Consider the following 24,229-nt stretch of genomic DNA (forward strand, 5'->3'; position numbering starts at 1 on the left):
GACACGGGTTCGTGCCCCGGTGTGGGAAGATCCCACATGCCACGGAACGGCTAGGCCCGTGAGCCGTGGCCGCTGAGCCTGCGCGTCCGGAGCCTGTGCTCCGCAACGGGAGAGGCCGCAACAGTGAGAGGCCCGCATACCGCAAAAAAATAAAAAATAAAAAATAAAAAAAATATAAGAACACACAAATCATGATGCTCTGAATTCAAGGTACCGACAGACATCCTGAGCTCTCTGACTAGAAAATAGGTATGGGCACCATAGAGAATAGGAATAAAATGTGAGGGATTCTCGGGGGTTCTCCATATTTTAGAAATTAACTGAAGATTTGGCTTGAGTATAATGTACAATATTTGCATCCCCAAAGCCTTGTCTGAGATCTGGGCGTTTAGGGAGATGAAGCCTTTTCTTGGGAGCTTGTGTGATGCCTGTCCACAAGTGCGTGCGTGCGTGCGTGCGTGCGTGCGTGGGTGTGTGTGTGTATGTGATGTGTGTGAGTGTGAGATTCTATTTTAAATGTTTCCAAATTCATCATATACACACACACACACACACACACGCATGCACACACACATGCACACATACACACTACAGCCAGCTTCCTTTAAGAGAGCTGATGCAAGGAAATTACTCTGTGTGGTTTGACTCCTGCGCAGAGAACAGTGAGTTGCCCACAGCGGGGTAACCAGATGTCCCCTCTGGGCACAGCCCTGCACACTGCTGGCCTTGGTGAATTGTCGGGGTGCCAGCCAGAGCCCAAGAGCTTCAGGAGCAAGCGCTGAAATGCCAAGAGGGTTGCTGGCGAAGGTGGCTGAGTAGACAGAAGAGGCGTCATAAGCAAGCACAACGAAAGATGCGGGCAGCGGCCCCCTTCAGAGTCAGACGTGCTGCCAATGGTGGAAGGGCTGCTGGGAAAAAAAGGAAGTTTCAGAACAAGAGGAGAAAAATGCCCAGGGGATACACACCCACCTCGGGAGGAGATCTGCGTTTGCTGCAGGGCATCTGGCTGTACTTCTGGAGTGCTTGTTCTTTCTACATGCATACTGTGATAATTAATTATAAAAAAAACATGCAGAAGAATTGTATGTGCCCATTTTCATTTCTTTTCTCAAACCTACTCTGTTGTTCCTTCTGTTAGTGTCACGGCCCCTGTTACGTGTCTAAGTCATCTGCTTCCCTTTCCCTTACTCCCCACATCCTGTCCCCAGCAAAGACACTGGTGCTGTCTTAACAGCCCCCCGCATCTCTTCCCTCCTCACCCAGATGATGTCAATGGCCCCTCAGCTTCCTTCACCTCTTCCTAACCCAGCCTGCTTCATACACCACATCAGACTCATCTTAGGGAAGCCCAGCTCTGACGGTGCACCCTCTGCATGTATCCTATCTCCTCTGCTAGACTGTCAGTGCCTTTGGGGCAGGACCTGTGTCGGAGTCATCTTTGTGCCTCTCATAGCACCGATCAATAAATATTTCTTGAAAGAGTAACAACAACAGCAAAGAATGTAATGCATGCATGTCACAGGGGCACAGACCACCCTCTCCCCCACCCCAGGTCTTTATCTCCTCTTCTCAACATCCTCATCCCTTGCTCACCTCCACGCTGACACTCGTGCCCAGATGCCAGGGAGAGAGATGAGGGTGGGGACACTGCTCCAGGTTCCAAGGCACCCCCCCTCCTTTGTGGAGCACTAACCAGGCTAATGCAGCCTTCTTCCCTGTTGCAGGAAGGGGAGATTCCTGCATCACTCAGGAGGAGACTGCCCTTTCTCCCAAAGGTCAAAGTGTCCCTTGATTCTCATCAGGTTTTTGACCCCTCGTCCTCCCCACACTCTGACCATTATCATGTCCTGTCATGGGAGGTTGAATAAGCTGAGTCCGTTCCCCACTAGGGAATCTAGTGGATGGATGGAGGAAATTAGGGATGCCCACTTTTACTACCTTTAGAAAACAGAAACTACAGGCAGGATGCTTTATGCTATAGGCATTTATAACTGTTCAGCCTAGCAAAAACCAGTCTCAGATACCAAGAAAGAACATTTAAAAATACAGATGAGCACTTCCCTGGTGGTGCAGTGGTTGAGAGTCCACCTGCCGATGCAGGCGACACGGGTTCATGCCCCGGTCCGGGAAGATCCCACATGCCGTGGAGAGGCTGGGCCCGTGAGCCATGGCCGCTGAGCCTGTGTGTCCGGAGTCTGTGCTCCACAGCGGGAGAGGCCACAGCAGTGAGAGGCCCGTGCACTGCAAAAAAAAAAAAAAAAAATACAGATGAATACAATATGGAGGCAGTAAAATTCGGGAACCTCCACCCGGTTCCGTTACCCCACTGCAGAAACACAATTGCAGTTATCAGAAAATACAACTGGATAATCACCTTCTTTGGTTTCCATTTTGAAAGTGACATTTTCCAAAGAGAAAGCCAGACCAGCATGAATAAATACAGCATGGAATCAGTGATACCCTAAGGCTAAAGACAAATGTAGGTGTTGGGTGCTTCCTTTGGCCCATGCCTCTCCTCTGTGTGCGGGAACCGCTCCATACTGTGGAATATGCAGCCATCACCTTACAGGTGCGCAGGGAATGCAGCCTTCAGGGCAGGTACAGCCGCAAGCAAAAGGGCTGCACAAGTAGAAAACAGTTAAAATGAAAAGGAAAGAGACAGACAAAGCCTGACTGATGCCTAAAGATAGCCACCTTAGACATGATCTTAGGGTGATAAGGAAGGACATATGCCAAGCAGAAGCTCATTAATTCTCAACCAGAACTGCAACTGTTAGGGAGAAATGGGTACATTCTGGACAGCTTTATATCTACAGGAGCCTATACCCTCGTCGTGTAACATTTATTGGTATACAATGCGAACTTTCAACAAAATGCAGCTCCTTACTCCAGAATATTAAGGAGGAAAGCCAGGATAGAGGAGATTGATTTTAAATCTAGGTTTAAACCCTTTCCAGCTTGTTACACGTTTGCTTTTTCATTGCCAAGGTTAACAGTATATACATTTTGCTCTGTAACCATTATTGTGATTAGTCGCTAGATTAGTTCTAAGAGGTAAAAATCAGTAATATAAAAAATAATACTATAATTAATCTCTCCTTTTTATGCATTTTATTTTTCCTGTAGTACTTAATTATCTATCCACTTATCTATCAATCTATCTTGTAATGTCTGCTTTTATCAGATCCTTATCATCATTTAATGTTTCAAGAACATTTTCAAATATAGTGAATCCTTTCCCTTCCATTCACATGTCATTATTGAGCCTTTTTGTTCTAGACTAATCTCTCTCTATTTCTGTTGCAGAGCTATTATCCTGGATAAAATCTATTCTTCCTGGGCCTTAAGTCTTCCTTAAGTGTTTACTCCCTTGTTTTGCTGGAACACATCCTCGAATAGCTTTGTCACAAAGGTTGCATTGGAAATCAAATTTCTAGGTTCTTGTGTAATGTCTTCACACTTAGTTGACAATTCTATTGCATGTAGAATTCTAGGCTGTAAATCACTTATCTCAGAACTTAGAAGACAGTCCTCCTTGTCTTGTGACATTAAGCTTGTAAGAATTTCACAGGCAGACTGACTCTAGTCCTTCATAGGTAAACAGTTTTTACTCTCTGAAAAGTTTTCAGAATCTCCTATTAATTGGCATATTTTGAACCTTCATAAAAATGTGCCTCAATGTCATCTTCCTCATGCATTATGCTAGGATCAGAGAACCATTTCAGTCCAAGGACATACCTTATTCACCTCTCCGAAATGATTTTCTAATATTCCTTCAGAAACTGATTCCCTTGTGCTTTCTTTGGTTTCTCTTGTCTGTTGGCCTCTTAATTTGTCTTTGTTAGTCTTTTGTCACTTAGGTGCTTGCACACATTTCTATCCCTTTGTTTTGTTCTGGTTTTGTTCCACTCTATAAGAGATGTCCTTGATTTCATTGTTAAACCTTCTGCTCAGTTTTGTAGTCTGAAGATTTTTTTTTGCTCAGTGAGAGACCATTCTTGTTCTCTAGTAGTTTTTTTAAATCCTGTTTATGTATTATGGGTTTTATACATTCTCAGATCTCCCTGAGAGCACCAATTAGGATTTTTCAAAGTACACTTTTATTCCTTGAATTATTTGTTTCGTTTTGGGTCATTTTCTTCTGCTTCCTTATCTTTGCTTTTCTTCGTTATGTCACAGACTCTCCTCAAATACCTGTGAGCCCCTGTCGTCCATTCATACCTAAAAGTGATGTAAAAATAAAGTTTGTTTTTAAAAACCCTCAAAATAAAATAAAATAAGATACTGAAATGGCAGAGTCATGAACTCTGGGCCTGCAAACGAAGCCCCTCATCTGGAAAGTTTCACTCCAGCTTGAGCAGGATGGAAACAAGCCATACCGCTGGGGCCCAGGATGCATTGCTTTGGGACTCCAGCCCTCACTGGCTACCCTGCTTTTTCTCAGGCAATTTGTTCAATTGCTTTAGTGAAGAATCCTTTGCTTTCTTTGCCTGAGGGGTAAACATCTGCCTATTGGCCGTTCTGTCCTCAAAGAGTAGGAAGGGGTTTGCCTAGGCTCACTTCTTTGTTGATCCTCCCACATCTCACTTACACCCTCCAAAGTGTCTCTGAGTTCAAAGCCTCCATGAGAGTCTACCGGGTACCTGAACATATGTGCAGCTGGAGTCTCTCCTAGTTACAGTCCCCTCTGGACCTTCCTCCCCTGATTTCTTGGTCACTATTACTTCATCTGCTTTTGTCTTTAGGAAACGTATCAAAAGCTGTCCATCAGTGAGGGTTTCCCTCCAATCCTGTTTATGGCTATAAGCTAGGTTATTTGTCATTCCCTAACTCTCTTTTTAATAGGATTTTGAGAGGAAGAGAAAAGAAACATATGTGCTCAGCCTCTCATTCTGGAGTGGAAGCCACGTTCTGAAGTAATCAACTCCCAAAAAAGGAATGAGATTTCATTAATTATTCAAAAACTCAATTACAATAAGAAGATTCCACTCAGCGACATTTTCTTGGGTTCCCACTTGGTTCAAATTATGGTGCTGGACTAACGGGGTCAGGGGGTGATTTACAAAACAGCAAGATTGGAGATTTGGTCCTTGTTCCAAAGGAATTTACATTCTGCTACCAGTGACAGAGATTTATCAACATGCTCTAACTGTACATTTGACTGTACACTGCTTTTAAGAAATGACTAAATATATCTGAATGCACCTAGATATGGTTTCTAGTGCAGTATTCTAAATTGGCTGCAAAAATAAGTGTGAGCTGCCAGAAGAAAAAAGAAAACTGAATAGAAAAGGGAGAGAAGGTGACATTCCATAGGTAGAGACCTTGAACCCTGAGTAAATCTGGCTTTCACATTAGTCGAGGGAAATCCGATGGAGGTGGTATGTCTATCATTAGTTGTGATGTTTGCAGCCAAATTAGAAGATTGTATCAAAAATGGAACCTAGGTGCATTTGCATCTATGTAGTCACTTTCAAAAAATAAGTGCACACTCAAATGTACCTTGTAATCCTCTTTTGTGAACAGTATAATTGTATTTATAAAGGCCAAAATAAGGAAACAATGATCTATAGTATTACTTAGGGGCAGTAATGATTGGGAGTGGGCAAAAACAAGGGCTTAGGTGTGGATATCATGCTTCACTTCTTGATCTGGGTACTGTTTACAGGGGTGTGTTTAGTTCCAGAAGTTTCATCCAGCTGTATTCACAGGCTTTCTGATATGCATTTCAATATACATCTTTTTTCAAAAGAAGAAGAAGTAAAAATAAAAGCGAGGGCAAAATAGTTCAAATAGCCTTCTCTTTAGGATTTATTCCAAGGGGGAAATCTAGAGCACAGGTCATGAATTCCTTGGAAACAGGGGCTAACATTGTATTCCCAACACCTGGCATGATACCCGCCCCACGGTAGGTGCTTCATATGTGTTTGTAGAAAAAGAAAAGAGAGAGAGAAAGAGAGAGTGAGAGAGGAAGAAAGGAAGAGAGAGGATGAGAGAGGGGGGTGGTGGGGAGGGAGGAGAGAAACCTTGGTGAGCTCAGCCACTGAGATCCAGAGTTTTGTTTTGTTTTATGTTACCATAGCATTAACCTTACTAAGACACGTCCCTTGAGTTTTGCAGGGCCACGTGCCCACATTCATTAACAGAATACATCCTTTCCTCTCCCATAACACGCACTTCTTGAGGTAGGGGCTGTTTCTCCACATTTTGAACTGTGCTTGGCCCATAACAGGTGTTTATGAGAAATATATTGAATGAAGTCCTTTCTCACCCTCATGCACCAATCACAGTGCTTTGTGTGACTGGCTGTAAACCAACATAATGGTTGACTGACAGTTGCAGGAAATGATTTCCAAGAGATCATAAACAGGGACTTCCCTGGGGTCCAGTGGTTAAGACTTCACCTTCCAACGCAGGGTTCGATCCCTGGTCGGGGAGCTGAGATCCCACATGCCGCATGGCCAAAGAAACCAAAACATAAAACAGGAGCAACATTGTAACAAATTCCATAAAGACGTTAAAAATGGTCCACGTCAAAAAAATATTTAAAACAAACAAAAAAAGAGATTGTAAACAGGGGAGACAAATATCAGGGGATTTTCTTGGAAATTAACTGAAATCCCACTAAAAACAGCTCACGTGCTGTGCTTGCCGTCTGCATCTGGGTAAATGCTCCCAGAAACTCCTCCCAATACTTGGTCTCCTTTTTCCTTCCTCCAAGCTACCCTGAAGCACAGGTTACCTTGCAGAAATGCAGGCTGGGTAGGGATGATGAGCTGGGAAGACCTTGATCAGTTCAGTATAATGATGAGCTTTTCACAATGCTTCCCACAAGGAGTATGAATTCCACTCCTCCTGGGCTTGCCAAACCCTAGCAACCTCTCCAGACTGCCACAGGCTCTGCTCCCAAGAGCCAGGAGCACGCCCTCCTGCGTGTTCACAGGGCAACCGGGAAGGTTACTCAGGGATTGAGCAGCTGTAATTGTTGCCCTGAGGGGGTAGCATCCTTGGGCCAGCAGAGAATTTTGCAGCTTTTCTTCATGCATTTTTAATCAATTCTAAGCTACTTACAAATATGTGCAATTACTTTCGGTACTTCACTTTGTAATAAGATTTAATGACTCTGCTCCAGTCCTCTGAGTGAACATTGGTAATCTGACCTTATGATTTAAAATTTAGCTTTGGCAAAGGAGGAGGGTATAAACTCAGATGAACTCTTTTTTAGTTTTGGGTGTTTTTTTTTTTTAAGGAAATCAGAAGCTTTCAAAATATCCCCGATATGAGAGAACAGAACCTCTCATTTATTTGCCAAATAGTATCTGATTAAAATATGTGGGGAAGAGCCCTGGAAGCAGAAGCTCTCTTTCTTTAAAATGTTTTACAGATTATTTTAAAGGGAGAGGCCAGAGATACCCAGAGGGGCCATCCAGTCCATTTGCAAGCATTTAGATATGGAAAGTCCTCCAAGTGTCCTTGACGAAGAGAACTTCTGCCAACTCTCTGATCATCTGAGGACCACCTGTTTCTACCATCCTGGTATATGCCGACCAAGTTGTTCCATCACGAATTATAATAAATACAGCTGATACCTGCCGAGTGTGTGCTCTGTGCCAGCCACAGATGACAGTGCAAACAACCAGGTATTATTGTCACCCCATCACAGATAAAGAAATGGAGGCACGAATGAAGCCGAATCTGGACTCTGTACCCTGACACCGAATTAAATCTCAGAGACAGAGTTTTGGGCGAAGTAGGAAAGAAGAGTGTTATTGCTTTGCCAGGCAAAGGGGGCCACAGCGGGCTAATGCCCTCAAAACTGTGTGCCCCAACTTGGAGAGGGTAGTGAGAAGTTTTATAGTAATGGTTCAAAGAGGGTGTGATCAGCTCCTGGACATTCTTCTGAGGTAAGTGGGAGTCAACATCACCAACCTTCTGGTTCCAATTGGTCTGGGGTCTCTGTGCTTGTGGGCAGCACACAGTTAACTTCTTCCACCTGGTGGGGGTCTCAGTACCTGCAAAACAGCTCGAAGATATTGTTGTGTGTATCCCTTGATGGGAACCAGGACCTGCCCCAAGGCTGCACTGTTGTTTCTCTTGACTGTTCCTCCCTTGTCTCACATCCCCTCCCTTCCCTGATTAGCATCTGTTTGAACCTGCCCGTTGGAACTCAAGGAAGGTCATGGAGGCTGAAAGAAGCCTATTTTCTGTTATCAAGAAATGGGGGACACAGAAAGGCTTTTGTGCCCAGGAGCTCCACTTGTGCTCGGTTTTACAAGTAAGATGAAGGAACATTCTTCGGGGAGCTGCGGTGCCCACGTTACTTGAAGAAGGCCAAGGGCACACAGCATCCTGCGGATGTTGCTACAAATACTTTGGCCTAACTTTCTACAGACAGCGGAGTTCCCCCACCACGGGGATCGTGCCAGCAGACGCTCTTCCTACTCTTCACACAAAGCGCATGGGCACAAAAGTCACCTGAGACAATAGGCTCGCCCTGAGCCACTCCATCTGGTGGCTTCCCTGTGTCCAGAGCTCCAAGAGGCTGTGTGGCCCACCTGGGAGAGGAGGAACCGCGCAGAAGCCCAGTGCCTCGACGCCATCATCTAGCTGCTATGCAACCAGGTAACCAATCCGGGGCTCATGTTCTTTAGAAACTAAGGAGAGTGAGAAAGATCTCTTCCAAAGCCCCTATTAGCTCCACAATCTGTGAATTTATTTTACAATCATTTACCGAGAGTCAACTACATGATGGGAATTAAAGATAAATAAGGTCTTCCCGCACCCAGAGAAGTCTAAGTTTCTGTGTGCAGTGGCAGCCCTGTGACCAAAGATTCAGGTCCAGGGCTCCTTCTCAGGGGTACCCTGAAAGAAGGCAGATTTCTTGGTTTCCTGTTACACAGTAGAACATTCTATGGCCAGAGGTACCTTCCTTCTCCTCTCACCAAGTACTGTATTCCTACTCTGGGTGAAAAATAGGCTCTATTTCTCAGTGGGCTCAGGCCCAGATAAGCCATGGGATCCAAAGCAACGGAGACAAGGGAAATCTGACGGGTTTGTGAGCCGTTGGGCACATGCAAGCCCCTGCCCTTGCTCTCTGATCCCATCCATTGAGTCTCCGCCTGCCTGTCACAACTGCCCGTATCAGGAAGGACTCATAAAACACTGTCAGAACTACCTTTAGTTTCCAAACTGGAAATGCCAGGGCAAACCTCCTGACCCCTGAGCAGCCCTGGCATCTCCGGGCATCCTGTGTGAAGAGCAGCCCTGGAACTTGGGCAATTCGAGGTTTTTTAAATAATCAGGAGCATTTTCTAATTTTTTTTTTTCCCGAAAGGCACAACTTAATGTAATTGACAATTGTATTCTAAGCTGTTGAACTTCAAATTTGAGTAATTTCATTTTTCTCTATTTAGACGTGGAACACTGGTATTTAGATCTAGAAAGTTTTTTAAATTTATCTTATTGAAGTATGGTTGAGTTACAGTGTTGTGTTAATGTCTGTTGTACAGCAAAGCAACTCAGCCATACATATGTATACATTCTTTCTCATATTCTTTTCCATTATGGCTTATCACAGGATACTGAACATAATTCCCTGTGTTATACGGTAGGACCTTGTTGTTTATCCATCCTCTATATGATAGTTGGCATCTGCTAATCCCAAACTCCCACTCCTTCCCTCCCCCACTCCCCTCCCCCTTGGCAGCCACAAGTCTGGTCTCTGTGTCCATGAGTCTGTTTCTGTTTTGTAGATAAGTTCATTTGTGTCATATTTTAGATTCCACGTGTAAGTGATGTCATAAGGTGTTTGTTTTCCTCTGTCTGACTTCACTCAGTGTGATAATGTCTAGGTCTAGAATGCTTTTAATACAAAGGTGCATATGTAAGGTTGGACTCTTCACATGCTAGCTGGAGAGGCAGTAAGTAATGTCGAGAGTCCATACGGCCAAGAGGAGAGACGAGAAGGTGAGAGAAAGCACAGGAGGAGCCAGGGGCCGCTGTCCACACTGGCAACGCAGACCCTCACGCGCCCAGGCTGCCTTCCGCGAGGAGGGGTGTGAAGACGGGAACGTTTGTGGCACGTGGGTTCCCCAGTTGCGAGGCAGGTCTGAGTGTGGACAGGGAACGGACGCTTCTGGAAGAAGGAAAGGGGTGTTTTAGTACATCATCTCCTTAATGGACTGAGCACCCCCAAAGGACATGGCAGAGAAGGTGGAGGGGGAAGCAGGGGCCCCATCAGACTCAGACAAAAATACGGGCAGTGGGAGATCAAAGGGGCCAGCTGAGATGGTGGATGTGTTGGCAGGAAGCTCATTTTCCATAATAAAAATCCACCAGAAAGCACAGCCTCTCAGATGATTTCCCCCGCTCTGTGAGCAACTGTCCGCCCAACGCACACTTGCCAATCCCCTTAAGCGGGGGGGGGGGGGGGGGGGTGGAGTTTCAATTACTATGATCAAAAGGAAGTCGTCAACATAGGAAAATAACTCATGCGGAACACTCGCTCTGTACGTTTGGACACTAAGTACGTCCTCAGTTGTAGTCACGAGGCAGAATGCTTCTGCGAAAGGCCTCTGTTGGGCTCTCGTGTGGGTGTCCTCGCCGGGAATTTCAGAAACACAAAGTCAAGAAAAGCACTCCCTCCTTCCAAACTGTGAACACTTCAACCAATAACATAGACTCACTCAGGCATCTTGCAGGGTCTCTCCCACTTTAAAGATTTGACAATTTTTTCCCTTGCAGGAAAAAAAAATGGCTTTACAAGGGAATATGTGGAAAGAAACTAATATTTATTAAGTTTTGCCTGACTTTGAACCTCAGAAAGGCCTACAACCAACTTACCCAAGGTATTACATCAGCAGGGCAGTGTTTGAGAATCTCTCAGTCCGTCTCTGACATCCAGCTGATTTGATGAAGCAAGGACTGAGGCATGTAAAGGAAAGTGTCCAAAGACACAAAGCTAGTAAATGGGAGAATCTGAATTCAAGCCTAGGCTTCTAAAGCAACACATCATTTTAAAATAAATTTTTAAAAATACTATTTATGATAACATCCGAAAAATTAAACAGCTAGGAATAAATCTACCAAAATCTGTGCACGACCATTAGCGTGGAACCTAAATACGTTACTAAGAAATTGAAGAATACAAATTAATGGGGAAACGGACCATGATCACAAATGGGGAAGAGCCCGATATTGTTATGACAGCTGTTCTCCCCAAAGCTGGTCTATGGATTCAACATAATACCGATCAAAATCCCAACAGGTTTTTTTTTTTTTTGGAAATTGAGAAGGTGATTCTAAAATGCATGTGGGAGTGTGAAGGACCTAGAAGTGTCAGCACAATATGGAAAAACAAAGTGGGATGACTTACACCACCAGATTTCAAGACTTAATTTCAAAAGTTCATTAATTGGGGCTAAGACAGGAATAAAGACACAGACCTACTAGAGAATGGACTTGAGGATATGGGGAGGGGGAAGGGTAAGCTGTGAAAAAACGAGAGAGAGGCATGGACATACACACACTACCAAACGTAAGGTAGATAGCTAGTGGGAAGCAGCCGCATAGCACAGGGAGATCAGCTCGGTGCTTTGTGACCACCTAGAGGGGTGGGATAGGGAGGGTGGGAGATGCAAGAGGGAAGAGATATGGGGACATATGTATATGTATAACTGATTCACTTTGTTATAAAACAGAAACTAACACACCATTGTAAAGCAATTATACTCCAATAAAGATGTTAAAAAAAAAGTTCATTAAATGGGACATTTTGGTATTGGCTTAAAGAGAGACAAATAGACCAGAAGTAGAACAGTCCCACACATATACACATAAAACTGTGATTTGTGTTGTTTTCACTTCCTTTTCTCAGAGGCAGCAGAGGACTGCCTAGCTGAAGTGCAGTTTCCATGTCTTAACAAAACTCACCTCTCTCCCCACACGCCCAGCACAGGGCCCTAAACAGAGTAGGCGCCTTATAAGTACTTGCTAACTTGCATACCTTGTTTTCTCTGCAGCTTCAACAGTGGATCTTGAACCTAGAAATACCCTCCTCTATGTGTGGTTCCTGAGAACAAATCCTGTGCAGAGCAGGCTACTTAACTCTTTTCATTTATTCATCCTCAATTAATTCCACGGTCTTTTTTAAAGCACCCAGTACGTACCAGGAACTTTGCTAGATGTACGTGACTGCGGTTTCTCGGGGGTTTACACACTCTTTCAAGTTCCTTGGGTTGCGATCCTCCCCTTGATCCTCGTGACAACCCTGTTGGCTGGGCATTCTTCTCCCATTCCTTATTTTGCAGATAAGGGAGCTGAGCTTCAGAAAGAAGATGCGATTCGTTCAATGTCACACCGCTGCTACGTCTCAGAGCAGGGTGAGGACCGCTGAGCTGAGTGTTTATTATCCCCCTGAGACCACTGCCCACACCCCTGAAATTCACCGGGCATCTAAGGGGGCAGCCCTTTCCACGCCTTTTCCTCCCCCATGAAAACCTGCCCACCTGTGGCTAACCACGCCGCATCGCCTCATCGCTTCATGCTTCTGACTGATCACAGCTAATTTTCACACCTGCGGATAAAACCTAGGGGAAAAAAAGAAAAAAACAGCAGGGGAAATGTCCACACTCCAGCTTGGACAAGGCACTGTATGAGCAGATGTGGGTCAGTGTGTGTGCCTTGGACCCCACCCCTGAAAAGTCTCAGCACTTTTGAAGGTAAGAGCCGTGAGCTCTAGTGTTTGTCTTTCCACACCACCCCCAGCCCCAGGTAGGAATGAACCTTCCCAAGCACAGAGCTCCGTGGTTTCCAAGGTCATCCTTGTGCTAAGAAGGATGTGTAAGGAGAGACTGGAAATGTCCTCATTCTGTTCTCAGAGCTACTAACAACCAACCCAAATCCTCCACATAGGGTGAAATTCCATAAACTGTAGCAAGCAATAGTTCTAAACATTTGATAGCTATCTATTTATACAGTCATCTCTTGGTATCCACAGGGAACTGGATCCAGGACCAACTTGGGAAGCCATGATCCACGGACGCTCAAGTTCCTTACATAAAGTGGTGTTATACTTGCACATAGCCTATGCACATCCTCCCATATACTTTATTTTATTTTTTATATTTTTTATTTTTATTTTTTATTTTTTTAACATCTTTTTTGGTGTATAATTGTTTTACAATGGTGCGCTAGTTTCTGCTTTACAACAAAGTGAATCAGTTTTAAATATACACATGTTCCCATATCTCTCCTCTCTTGCATCTCTCTCCCTCCCACCCTCCCTATCCCACCCCTCTAGGTGGTCACAAAGCACCGAGCTGATCTCCCTGTGCTATGCGGCTGCCTCCCACTAGCTATCTATCTTACGTTTGGTAGTGTATATATGTCCATGCCACTCTCTCGCTTTGTTCCAGCTTACCCTTCCCCCTCCCCGTGTCCTCAAGTCCATGCTCTAGTAGGTCTGTGTCTTTATTCCCGTTTGACCCCTAGGTTCTTCATGACCTTTTTTTTTTTCCTTAGATTCCATGTATATGTGTTAGCATAGGTATTTGTCGTTCTCTTTCTGACTTACTTCACTCTGTGTGACAGACTCTAGGTCCATCCACCTCACTACAAATAGCTCAATTTCGTTTCTTTTTATGGCTGAGTAATATTCCATTGTATATATGTGCCACATCTTCTTTCTCCATTCATCTCCCATATACTTTAAATGAAATCTAGATTACTTACAATACCTAATACAATGTAAATGCTGAGTAAATAGTTGTAAATACAATGTAAATGTCATGTAAATAGTTGCCAGGGAGCAGCAAATTCAAGTTTTTGCTTTTCTGGAACTTTTTTTTCCATAATTTTCAATCTGAGGTTGGTTGAATCTGTAGATGCCGCACCCATGGATACAGAGGGCCAACTGTCTACTTTATTGAAGATTTCAAAATGACTTGACAAAAATGAGGAGCGGTATTGACAAGTTAAATAATGAGCACAAGTGGCAAAGGAGAAAATATCCTATTTGTGATACCATGGAAACTCATTTAATAAAGTAGAGAAGTTTTTATACTTTGGTAAAACGAAGAAAAGCAAGATCATAGTCCTAGGAACTACCCTTTATTCAAAAAAATGCCTTACAGGGTCATCCTGCTTTTGTACCCCTTCGGATGCATCACAGATGAACCACTTCATATTTATATCCCATTGGAAGCACCAAGAAGCTTCATCACCCCATTTATTTTTATCCCCAGCTCTTGCAATCTGCAAGGCAGAACTCTGCAGACGCTGTGAAATTGGAGGTTGTGCAGTTTTCAAACCTGACTCCATCATAAGCCTGTATTTTGAATTATTGAAAACTTGCCAACACACTTACCTTTAGAGAATACATTTGTAAAATCTGGTACTTATTCTAAAGGAAATGTTTCCAGAGTAAATTTAAACAAGAAAAAACTTGATGAAGGTGATCTCACCACGTCTTATTCTTGACTTAATCAACCCAGATCATGATAGCTCTGAAAATATTTGTACCAAAGAAGCGAACTCTGTATTCATTGCTCATAGGTTTTCATTATTTCTCCAGCACGTGCTTGTTCACTCCAGCTATTAAGGGACAGAAAACGTCTTGAGAACAGTGAACAGGGCTTGTGAGACACAACACATCTCGTCAGGATGGGTTGACACACAAGGATGCAGTCCACGTTAAGACAGATCTGATAGGTTGTGCACTGAACACAAGCTCCGTTCCTTGGTGCACAGGTTATTAGGAAAATTACGACCTGCTATTTTGGAGAATTCTTACTGAACTCACTAAATTTTCCTCTTTGAACAGCCCGAGATCTGAGGGTGGAAGGTTTTTTTTGTTGTTTTTTTTTAATGTTTCCTAAATTGGGTCATTAATTTTTTAAGACAATTTAAAAAAATTTTTATTTTATATTGGAACATAGTTTGTTAACGATGTTGTGTTAGTTTGAGGTGTACAGCAAAATGATTCGGTTACACGTATACATGTATCTATTCTTTTTCAAATTCTTTTCCCATTTAGGTTATTACAGAATATTAAGCAGAGTTCCCTGTGCTATACAGTAGGTCCTTGTTGGTTATCTATTTTAAATATAGTAGTGTGTATATGTCAATCCCAAATTAAACATTTTTTAAAATAGTGAGTACACAGGCAAGAATTTCAGTATCACACACGGGGGACTATTTTGTTCAGGGCTGTATCTGGGGAAAACTGTGAAACAGACAGAGATAAAATGACAGGCGAGGCTTTGTTAGGCCATCTCTTATGTACAGTGTGTGCATTATCGCAGCGTCAATCCCAGGAGTGTCCCAGGAAACCAAAAACGAACCTGCAGCTCCAAGCCTTTTCTAAAAAATCGGCACTGTGGCTTCAAACCATGCTGCCATCCGCACCTTCCCCTACCGCTTCTTTCTGTCCCATCTCCTCCAACAGGAAATCCTAAACTCAGAGAGCGTACCCATTAATGTATGTAGTGGGTAGAATTGCATCACCCCCAAAGAGTTGACGTCCTAACCCCCTGGTACCCGTCAATGTGACCTTCCTTGGAAATAGGGTCTTTGCAGTTGTAATGAAGTCAAGGTTTAGGGTGAGGCCAAAATCCAATGACTGGTGTCCTTCTAAGAAGAGGCAAATTTGGACACAGATGCAGAGGGAGGGTGATGTGAAGACACACAGAGAGAATGCCATGTGGTTGAGGTGATGTGCCTACAAGCCAAGGAATGCCAGTTTGCCACCAGCCACAAGGTAGGAAGAGGCAAGGAAGGACGTTCCCCTGGAGCCTTCGGAGAGAGCATAATTCCACTGGCACCTTGATTTTGGACTTCTGGCCTGAACTGTAAGAGAATAAATATCTGTTGTCTTAAAGAATCCAGTTCGTAGTAACTTGTTATGCCAGCCCTGGGAAACTAAATATATGGATCATCATATAGCTGCAAGTGGCATTTGCTCTGTAAAGACGATCAGTCGTTATTCCAAAATCCTTAATTTCTAATGGTAAATTTCCAGACGCCACCAGCCTCGTCCTGTCCTCTCCCCAGATGACTACTCACGTGGGCTTGGGTAAATTCCTTCACCTCTCTGAGCCTTGGTTTCCTCCTCGGTATATTGGAAATAATATTCCTCACCCCACAAATCGATTGGCAACATTCAGTGAGAAGATCTAAGGAAGTTCTAAATATAGTAGGATGTCTCTCCTCCTAATCACTGGAATCTTTTATAAAAGTTTGGTTTGGTATTTTAAACATTTGCCAATGATCCTAAAATCTGCTGGGTTTTTTTCTTAATTTGGTAGCTGTGATGGTTAATTTTATGTCAGTTTGACTGGATTGTTGTGTGTCCAGATGTTTGCTCAGACATTATTCTCAGTGTGTCTGTGAGTATTTTGGGGTGAGGGCAGCATTTGAATCAGCAGGCAGAGTAAAGCAGATTGCCCTCCCCGATGTGGGTGGGCCTCATCCAATCTGTTGGAAGCCTGAATAGACCAAAGGCTGACATTCTCCTGAGTAACAGGATTCTCCTGTCTCACAGTTTCCAGACTCTTCCTGGTTCTAGAACAGCTTCCAGCCTTCAGACTCCAACTGGGACATTGTCTCTGCAGATTTTGGACTTGCCAGCCTCCATAGTTACATGAGCCAATTCCTTGTAATAAATCTCTCTATGATAGATAGAAAGAGAGAGAGAAATACATAGATAGATAGATAGATACATAGGTAGATAGATAGATACATAGGTAGACAGATAGATAGACAGGTAGACAGATAGATAGACACATACATACATAGAGAGATAGAGATATATATCTCCGGTTGGTCTGTTTCTCTGGAGAGCCCTGACTGGTGCAGTACTGACCATGGCGCTAACCCCTAAAATCCGAGCGCACATTTGTACTTTCCGCTAATATCACTTATTAGTGGAGCACCTACTATGTCCCAGGCACCCGGAACACAAGTGTGAACAAGCCAAGGCCCCACCTTCACGATGCTCTTACCTCCTTCTATGTCTGGAGCCCCTCTAAGGCAGCGAGCGCTGACGGCGATAAGAGCATGTTAAAAGCGGATGAAACCCAAAAGTGTAGGTGCCATCACCCCACTATGCTAAAGTGAGGGGCTAGGACCTAACCTATGCAACATTGAAAAGGAGGCTGCGGAACACATTTTGCACCCTTAACCCAAAGGCCTGCTCCTAAGGACTTCTTCGGGGAGAGGTTTTGTGGTACTGTGGTGTTTTTTCTACCTCAACCCCCATGAGGGAGGGGTGGGGGACTGTACCATCCTACCATTCAGAGTCCAGTGGAGGGTCCCAAGGGGACCTCTCAGAGACCTTATCAGGTGTCCCTTGGAACTGAGGGATCCAGAAGGGCCAGCGTCTGGGAACTAGGAAGTGTGGGGTGAAAGACTTGGTGGCTAAACAAGCAACAGTGGCCGAAGTAGGAGTCAATTACATCTCCATCAAAGGGGATGCAGGTGTGCCTCCTCTCAGGTCTCCTTTTGGGTGACTCCCCCCAGATTAATGGATGTCGGAGCAGGTGTCTATGCGGGAGGTGATTGCAGGGAGTTAGCCCGGGAAGGGAAGGCAGCCAATGAGCAGGGCACACTGAACAGCTTACTATTGTAAGCACCTGGGGCTCACACCTGCTGGGGACCCTCAGAGAGACTGCCCACCTGAGGAATGAGGAAGCTGGGACATTTATCGTCTGACTCCCATGGGACAGTCCCAGGTATTACCAAGATGATGAGGGTCCAGGGGTAGAATCTGGGCACTGAACATCAGTTGCAGAATCTTTTAAAGTAACCCACCCAAAAGGGCCTCTGGCCCAGGGTGAGACAAACCCAGCAGAAAGAGGGTAGAGGGACCCCATGGGATGGAGAAGCTGAGGGGTGTTCCTGTGTGACAAGCGGTACTCACATCGTAGGAGCCATATGTAGATGTTCCCAGTGGCAAGTCCGAGGAATCCTTCGAGGGAAGGTGTCAACACTGACCATACGTGAAACCCAGGGAGCACCCAAACCATATCTCAACCACAGCGGTCATTGACCACCCCCCGCCCTCCCCTCACCCCTACTCTCTCAGCCCTAACCCTGGAGGGCCCACTGGCATGAAACGGGGAAGGCGACAGAAGACCAGAGTGGAAATACGAAAAAGTGTCTGAACCCCTCATCCCCCCAGGGCTTTGCATCTTAAGGCAGGTTGGGGCGGGAGAACCTTCAACTTTGAATGCCATTTGGAGTTTCGGCCACCAAAATATATTGGACTTTTTAAATAGAGAAGCAAGACCATTTGGGGGTCTAAAATTGTCTAGAACTCCTTTTTACCACCCAACAGAGATTTAAGGAGTTGCTGAGCTGCTCAAGATTTCATCCAAGAGCAGGGCTGGGGGAATGAGACCACATCAGACGGGGGAAGCAAAGAATAAAGTCTCTTACGAAGTTTACGCACGCGGGCAGGTCAGGGAAGAGAGAAACTCTGGCTTCCCAAACCCAGGCAGGCACCGAATAAAAGCCAAGTAACCACGATTCTAGAATTACAATGAATAAAAAGAAATGGAGAAGTAAAGAAATCTATTCCACCTAACATTCTTGTAGTCTTAAAAATAATAAGTGTCCCATTTATCTAACTACAAATGAAGTATTTTCCTCTCATAAACTTTGTCTTCTGCCACCTTCCTTCCTTCCATGTATTACCCAGAATTTAAATAGTCGGCTTTTCACTTCATTTGGTACTCTGCCATTCCCTTTTCACGGAATGAAATTCATCTCTTTGCAGAAGGTTCTTTCGTTAATTAATGGCACATGGTCAATAAGATAGAACGGTGATTCCTTGCAAATGGCTCAGGGCTGTGTTTCTCCTGGCACTGGGACAGCAGTGTCACAAGTTGGGAAAGGTTGGTGTGTTTACTTGGACCAGGTGGTCCACGGTTCACACAGTAAGTTTTTGCACACGTGGTCATGCCACCAGCTACCATGGAAGCTCTAGGTCTCCTGCCCCGGCGAAGGATTCTGCCGTCTGCACCTGGTTCTCAACTTCTCTAGTGGTTTGTTCCCTGTTGCTCGTCCCAAAAATGTCCCCTCCTCCTCCTTCTATCCTCAAGGGTTGGTTCTTCCCCCTCATTTGTCAGCAGCCACCTCTTTCCTCCCTCTGCCTGCCCTCACTGGGTTTTAACCAAATCATCAACCTCAACCTCTGTCCTGAGCTTCAGTTTCATTCATTAACCTAATCCAGGGTTTTTCAACCATGGCTGCGCAGAAGAACACCCCATGCTGCTTTCCAAAAGTACCAATGCCTGGGTTCCTCTACCATGTACCTGGATCTGAGTGTCTGAGAGACAGCCTGGAGATTTACACCTTCTGATGGCTCTCCAGGACGGCCGCACACCATGCGGATCCTTTCTCATGCCGGGTTAGCGTATTTCCCCATGCATGTCAGTGCTGTCACCACAGTTCAGTAACGGCATCCTTGAGGATGTAGACCATGTTACCCCATGGTCCCGAGGGGATGATGATCATTCCAAAGAGCCTCAGTGGACAGAGAAATGGCTGAGAATCCACTACTGCAGGGTCTGGATGAGACGTAAGCCAAAGAGCACGGTGCCCTTGGGAAGTGCCCCTGACCCTTCACCGTTGAAAGGGAAGACGGTACCTTGCTACCCCACGTGGAAGGCACTTTCATGTTCTGTGAGCCTAGGTCTTTGTTAATTACCTGTAATCACCTGCGTCTGTTTTCTATGGGGCCACTCTTTTTTCTCTCATGTAGCAGTGGAAGATTCTTTTTTCTTCCCCTTCCTTTTTTTTAATTTTTATTTTTAAATAAAATCATTCGGCCTCCGCTGTATGGAATTTCCATGAGACAAATAGCTCATTGGCCCAAGGAGCTACAGTTTCTCAAGAGAAGAAGACATGGGTAGTGCTATAATAGCTAAATGCTCCCGTAGAGAATTAGCCATCGGCTCCAGCCTGCGGGAACAGGAGAAGACTTCATGGAGGTGGTGACTTTTGTTACACATCTTAAAGTAGGAGCTTGTCAACTGGAGAAAATAAAATGGAAATGGAAGGAATTAGAGAAAATACCTGGAGAATGGGGAGATGTACGGGCAGTAAAGCGAAAATCAGAAAACAAAGGTGAAAATAATGCCCGTATAGAGGGTTGCCTGCCGGTGAACACAGTGTCTGGAATTTCACAACCAGGTGTGTGAGGCTCAGGAAATCAAATGCAGACAAAGCCCCAGCAGATGGAGAAACAACACAGATAGAAATCTGGTTCCAACAAAGCACCCTTGCCTGTAACAGCTGCGGTGACAAACATAGACCCCGATTTTCCATCTGTGTTTCTCCAGAAATTGTCTTGGGAAAAGAAAGTAATCGTATCCTCAAAATATTTGGCTTTGTCACAGGTTGAAAATTTGTTCACAGCTCCTGACTGGTCCTCTGTTTAACAGGGTCAAAAACGCTATAGGGACTTCCCTGGCGGTCCAGCGGTTAAGACTCCACACTTCCAGTGCCAGGGTGTGGGTTGGATCTCTGGTCGGGGAACTAAGATCGCACATGCGGTGCAGTGTGGCCAAAAAGTAAAAATAATAATAAGTAATAAATAAATAAATGCGTTAAATCCCTAACTTGAGTCATCCACCAAAAGGAATATGGTAATGGAGTTTAACTCACACAGAAAAATAAAATTTCTTTTTATAAAAGCAATCTCTGCCTATATAGTCAGGCAATTGTGCAATCCTAATTGTGCAAACTCTAGCTTCTGTTTTGCTTTCAAAGGCTTATGGGTGGAGGGGCAGGTGGCAGGAGGGGGAGGGGGCAGGGATGCAGGGAGAGCAAGTCTCAGGAGCAAAAGGAATGAGATGCATCCCTTAGCACAAAGTTTTAATCACTCTTTGCCCCTGTAACAAAACAAACGACTGCTTTTAACCACATGTGTCTGAAAGACAAATACCAGCATTTACAGAATTGGAGAAATTCCAAGGATGCAAGACTGTGGCCAATTATGCTGCAGCCCAGAATAAGTGACAATGACCAGCTGACGGAATCAGCCTCTTGAAAAGGGCCTTTATGATTGAGTCCCGGACAGACCCCTAACTAGGGCCCCTGGGTGCCTCTCCAACATGGTGCATTTTAATTGCTTAGGCTGGCATTAATCTGATGTCTTTGGTCTGGCTCGGCGTCCTTTTATAACCCTTCTATCTGGCCACCAATCAGGTACAAAGAAAAACTTAGCCACTGCATCCTTTCTCCCAAAGGCAGTTGTAGTATTTTATCGAGAGGTGATGTTTAAAGTTTAATGAAGGCAGAACTAGGATGGAAGACGGACAGAAGAGGCGTGAGCAGAAAGAACTTGCTCTGGAATAAACAGGTCGAGTGGCAGAAGGAGACGTTCAGGGAGCCAGCGAGAGGCCAGGGATGGACCTGCCTGTGGATGGGTGGATGTTGCCTGTGATGCCAATGGTCAGAGGCCAGCTGTCAGAGCAACAAGATGGCTTCAAGCGCCCAGCAGGCAGGGTGCGAGCCTGCAGGGGGGAGAACCTGGCATGAAGTCAGCTCGCTGTTCCTACGCGTTGCAATAACTCACTGCGTCCTAAAGCGGCTTGCTCTGGCAGACGCAGCCCAACATTCTGCTCAGTGCTGTTTGCCATCCCCCAGCTCCACCTGGGAGCCACACAGCTCCTCTCCCACCTGCCGGCAGCTTCCTGAAATGCAGGGCACACCTGGCCATCGGCAGGGCTTCCTGGATGCCCAGATTCCAGTTGACCTCCTCTCATCTGGAAACCAAAACGTGGCACAGAAACGGCTCCAAGTCAAGCTAAACAAGTCCCATCACAAACGTCTCTTCTGAAATGTATGTACATCTCTATGGGACATTCTGGGTTGTGTGCAAGAACAGAAGGTTATAGAGTGGATGGTCACTGTTTCATGACGTCAACTCAGAAGGAATTTTGAATGAAACCTGCCATGCAGTTCCAGAGCTAACTTCACTTTTTCATTAGAAACAAGAGAAAGAGTCCTACTGCTGTTTTGGGGGGTGCGGTGTTTTGATATCCAAAAAGCTCACTGTTGTCAGACACCTAGAGGGTGGTCTTTTCACGTGAAGGATCTAGACAAAGAATAGCCCTCTGACCACAACTCTGACCCTTCAGGTTAGCCACTGTGCCTTCTAGAAACTAGCGGCAGGACGGCAGGTATGAAAAGGAGAGGAGGGAACCTCGCCTGCACCTTCGCAGACACATCAGTGGACTCCCAGACCAGATAAATGAGGTTTTAAGTATTTTCCTGCCCAACGTGAACTTGACCGATCTCATTTCCTCTGTTCTGACCAGTAAGTTGGTAGAGTTAGCGGTTTTGAGGAAAGGGAGTTCATCTGGGGACTCCAAGCAGGGGGGATTGGGAAGGATTGATTGGTTTGAATCAGGGGGGATTGGGAAGGATTGATTGGTTTGAATCAGGGGGGATTGGGAAGGACTGATTGGTTTTAATCAGTCAACACCTTAAATCCAGAGTCTTCAAAGAGGCAAATAAAATTTGACAAAAGGAAATCGAATGAGAATAGAGACCTTCACTGTTACATTCTAACATAAGAAGAAAATTAAATTGCCTACACTGGCCAGGAAAGGGATAGTTGGTTAAAAGAGGGGGCATCTTCATGAAATAGTCAAAGGGGCCCGTCGTAAATCAGTAACCGCCGGCCCTCGCCAAAGAGGCAGTAACATTTTGGTGTCGTCAGGGAAGCAGGATTCTCAGAGAGGCAGAACGCGGAAAGACCCAGCGTCCACATGAGGGTCCGCGGCACGGTGTACACAGCGCTTCTCGAAGTGTGGTCCCCGGACCGGCAGCAGCCTCACTTGGGAACCTAAGAAGACGATTGTTGGCCCCCGCCCCGGACCCACTGAATGAGAAATTCTGGGTGGGACCCAGCCACCTGTGTTTTTAACAAGCCCTCCAGGTGACTCGGAGGCATCCCTCAAGTCTGAGGACCACTGAGCTCCTAGCAACTGCTAGTTTGGAGAAAAACAGCTACTGGGTTGATTGCCCGTTCCCACTGGACAGCGCCAACACCTGCCTCAGAGAGACCAGAGAAAAGGTGCGGCAAAAATGGCCTTTATGTTGAGCTGCAAGTCTTCGTCCAGGAGGATCCCTAACTAGCTGCTTCGTCCCCGCTGTAGAAATGCCTTCCTTGTTCCCTAGAAACCGAGGCTGGGATGGCCACGTGCTCGGCAGGAGAGACCAGGGCCAAGGAGCAGGAAGGAGTTCTGTCCGCGGCCCTGCAGGCCAGCTCCCGGAGTGCTCCTATTTCCCTCTGCTGTCTCCCACCTGTCCTTGGGAAAGGGGCTCCCTCTGGGGGGAAGCCTTCCCCGGGAGCCCGGAGCCCCCTCGATGGTCGGGGCACCTTCGCTGAACCCCACTGGGTGCCTGTCTGAGGGCTGGTGCCCCATCAGCCCTGCTGAGCTGGTGTGCAGGACGCAGGGGTCAGGCAGAAAAGGAGAGAGCAGCTGGGGGCTCTCACTTGCTTCCCGCAGAGTCTCCTGGGGAAGAGAGGAGACGGGATGGAGAGGACGCATGGATAGGGTAGCATGGTACCTGAGGGGCCTGGACCAGAGCTCAAGGAGCTGTGCCCGCGAGAGACTTGTTCCGGGACACCAGGTGCAGAGCCGCCCTCAAGGGCCAGGACCAGAGCAAGTGCCCACGTGGCTGAGCCAGTGAGAGGCCCAGCCAGAGGCAGCCCCATGCCCCCAGGCAATGGAGTGTGGAAGGGGGCTGGGACAGGAGCCCGAGGCAGAATTGCCTTCCCCCAACGTACCCCTGGGGCTTCCTAGGAAAGTTCCCGGAGGCTCGAGGGAAGGCTGAGGGTTCCAGGAGCCACCTTGGAGATGTGCGGCTCAGACCTCCCTGCTGGGAGGAACTGCCACAAGGAGCCCAGGAGCGGCTGGCCTCCAGCGGCTGCATCTTCAGGACCACTGCAGCCATCGCCTGCCACCAGTGTCTCCCGGGCTGCTCCAGCAATACTGAGCTTTGCAGGAGTATCAGGGCTGGGCCTTGCTGCCCGACGACACAGGACTCCTCCGTAGGCCATCTCTGCTCTGGGGTCCCCGCAGCCCTATGGAGACTTCCTCAGAGGGACATGGGAATCTGAGGCTCTTCTTGTCCAGCCTCCTGGCCCCGCCCAGCCTCCTGGCCCCGCCCTGCCTCCTGGCCCCGCCCTGCCTTCACAGGTGTGGCTCAGCAT

This window comes from Stenella coeruleoalba (assembly GCF_951394435.1).
Source record: "Stenella coeruleoalba genome assembly, chromosome: 5".
In the NCBI taxonomy this organism is placed as follows: Eukaryota; Metazoa; Chordata; class Mammalia; order Artiodactyla; family Delphinidae; genus Stenella; species Stenella coeruleoalba.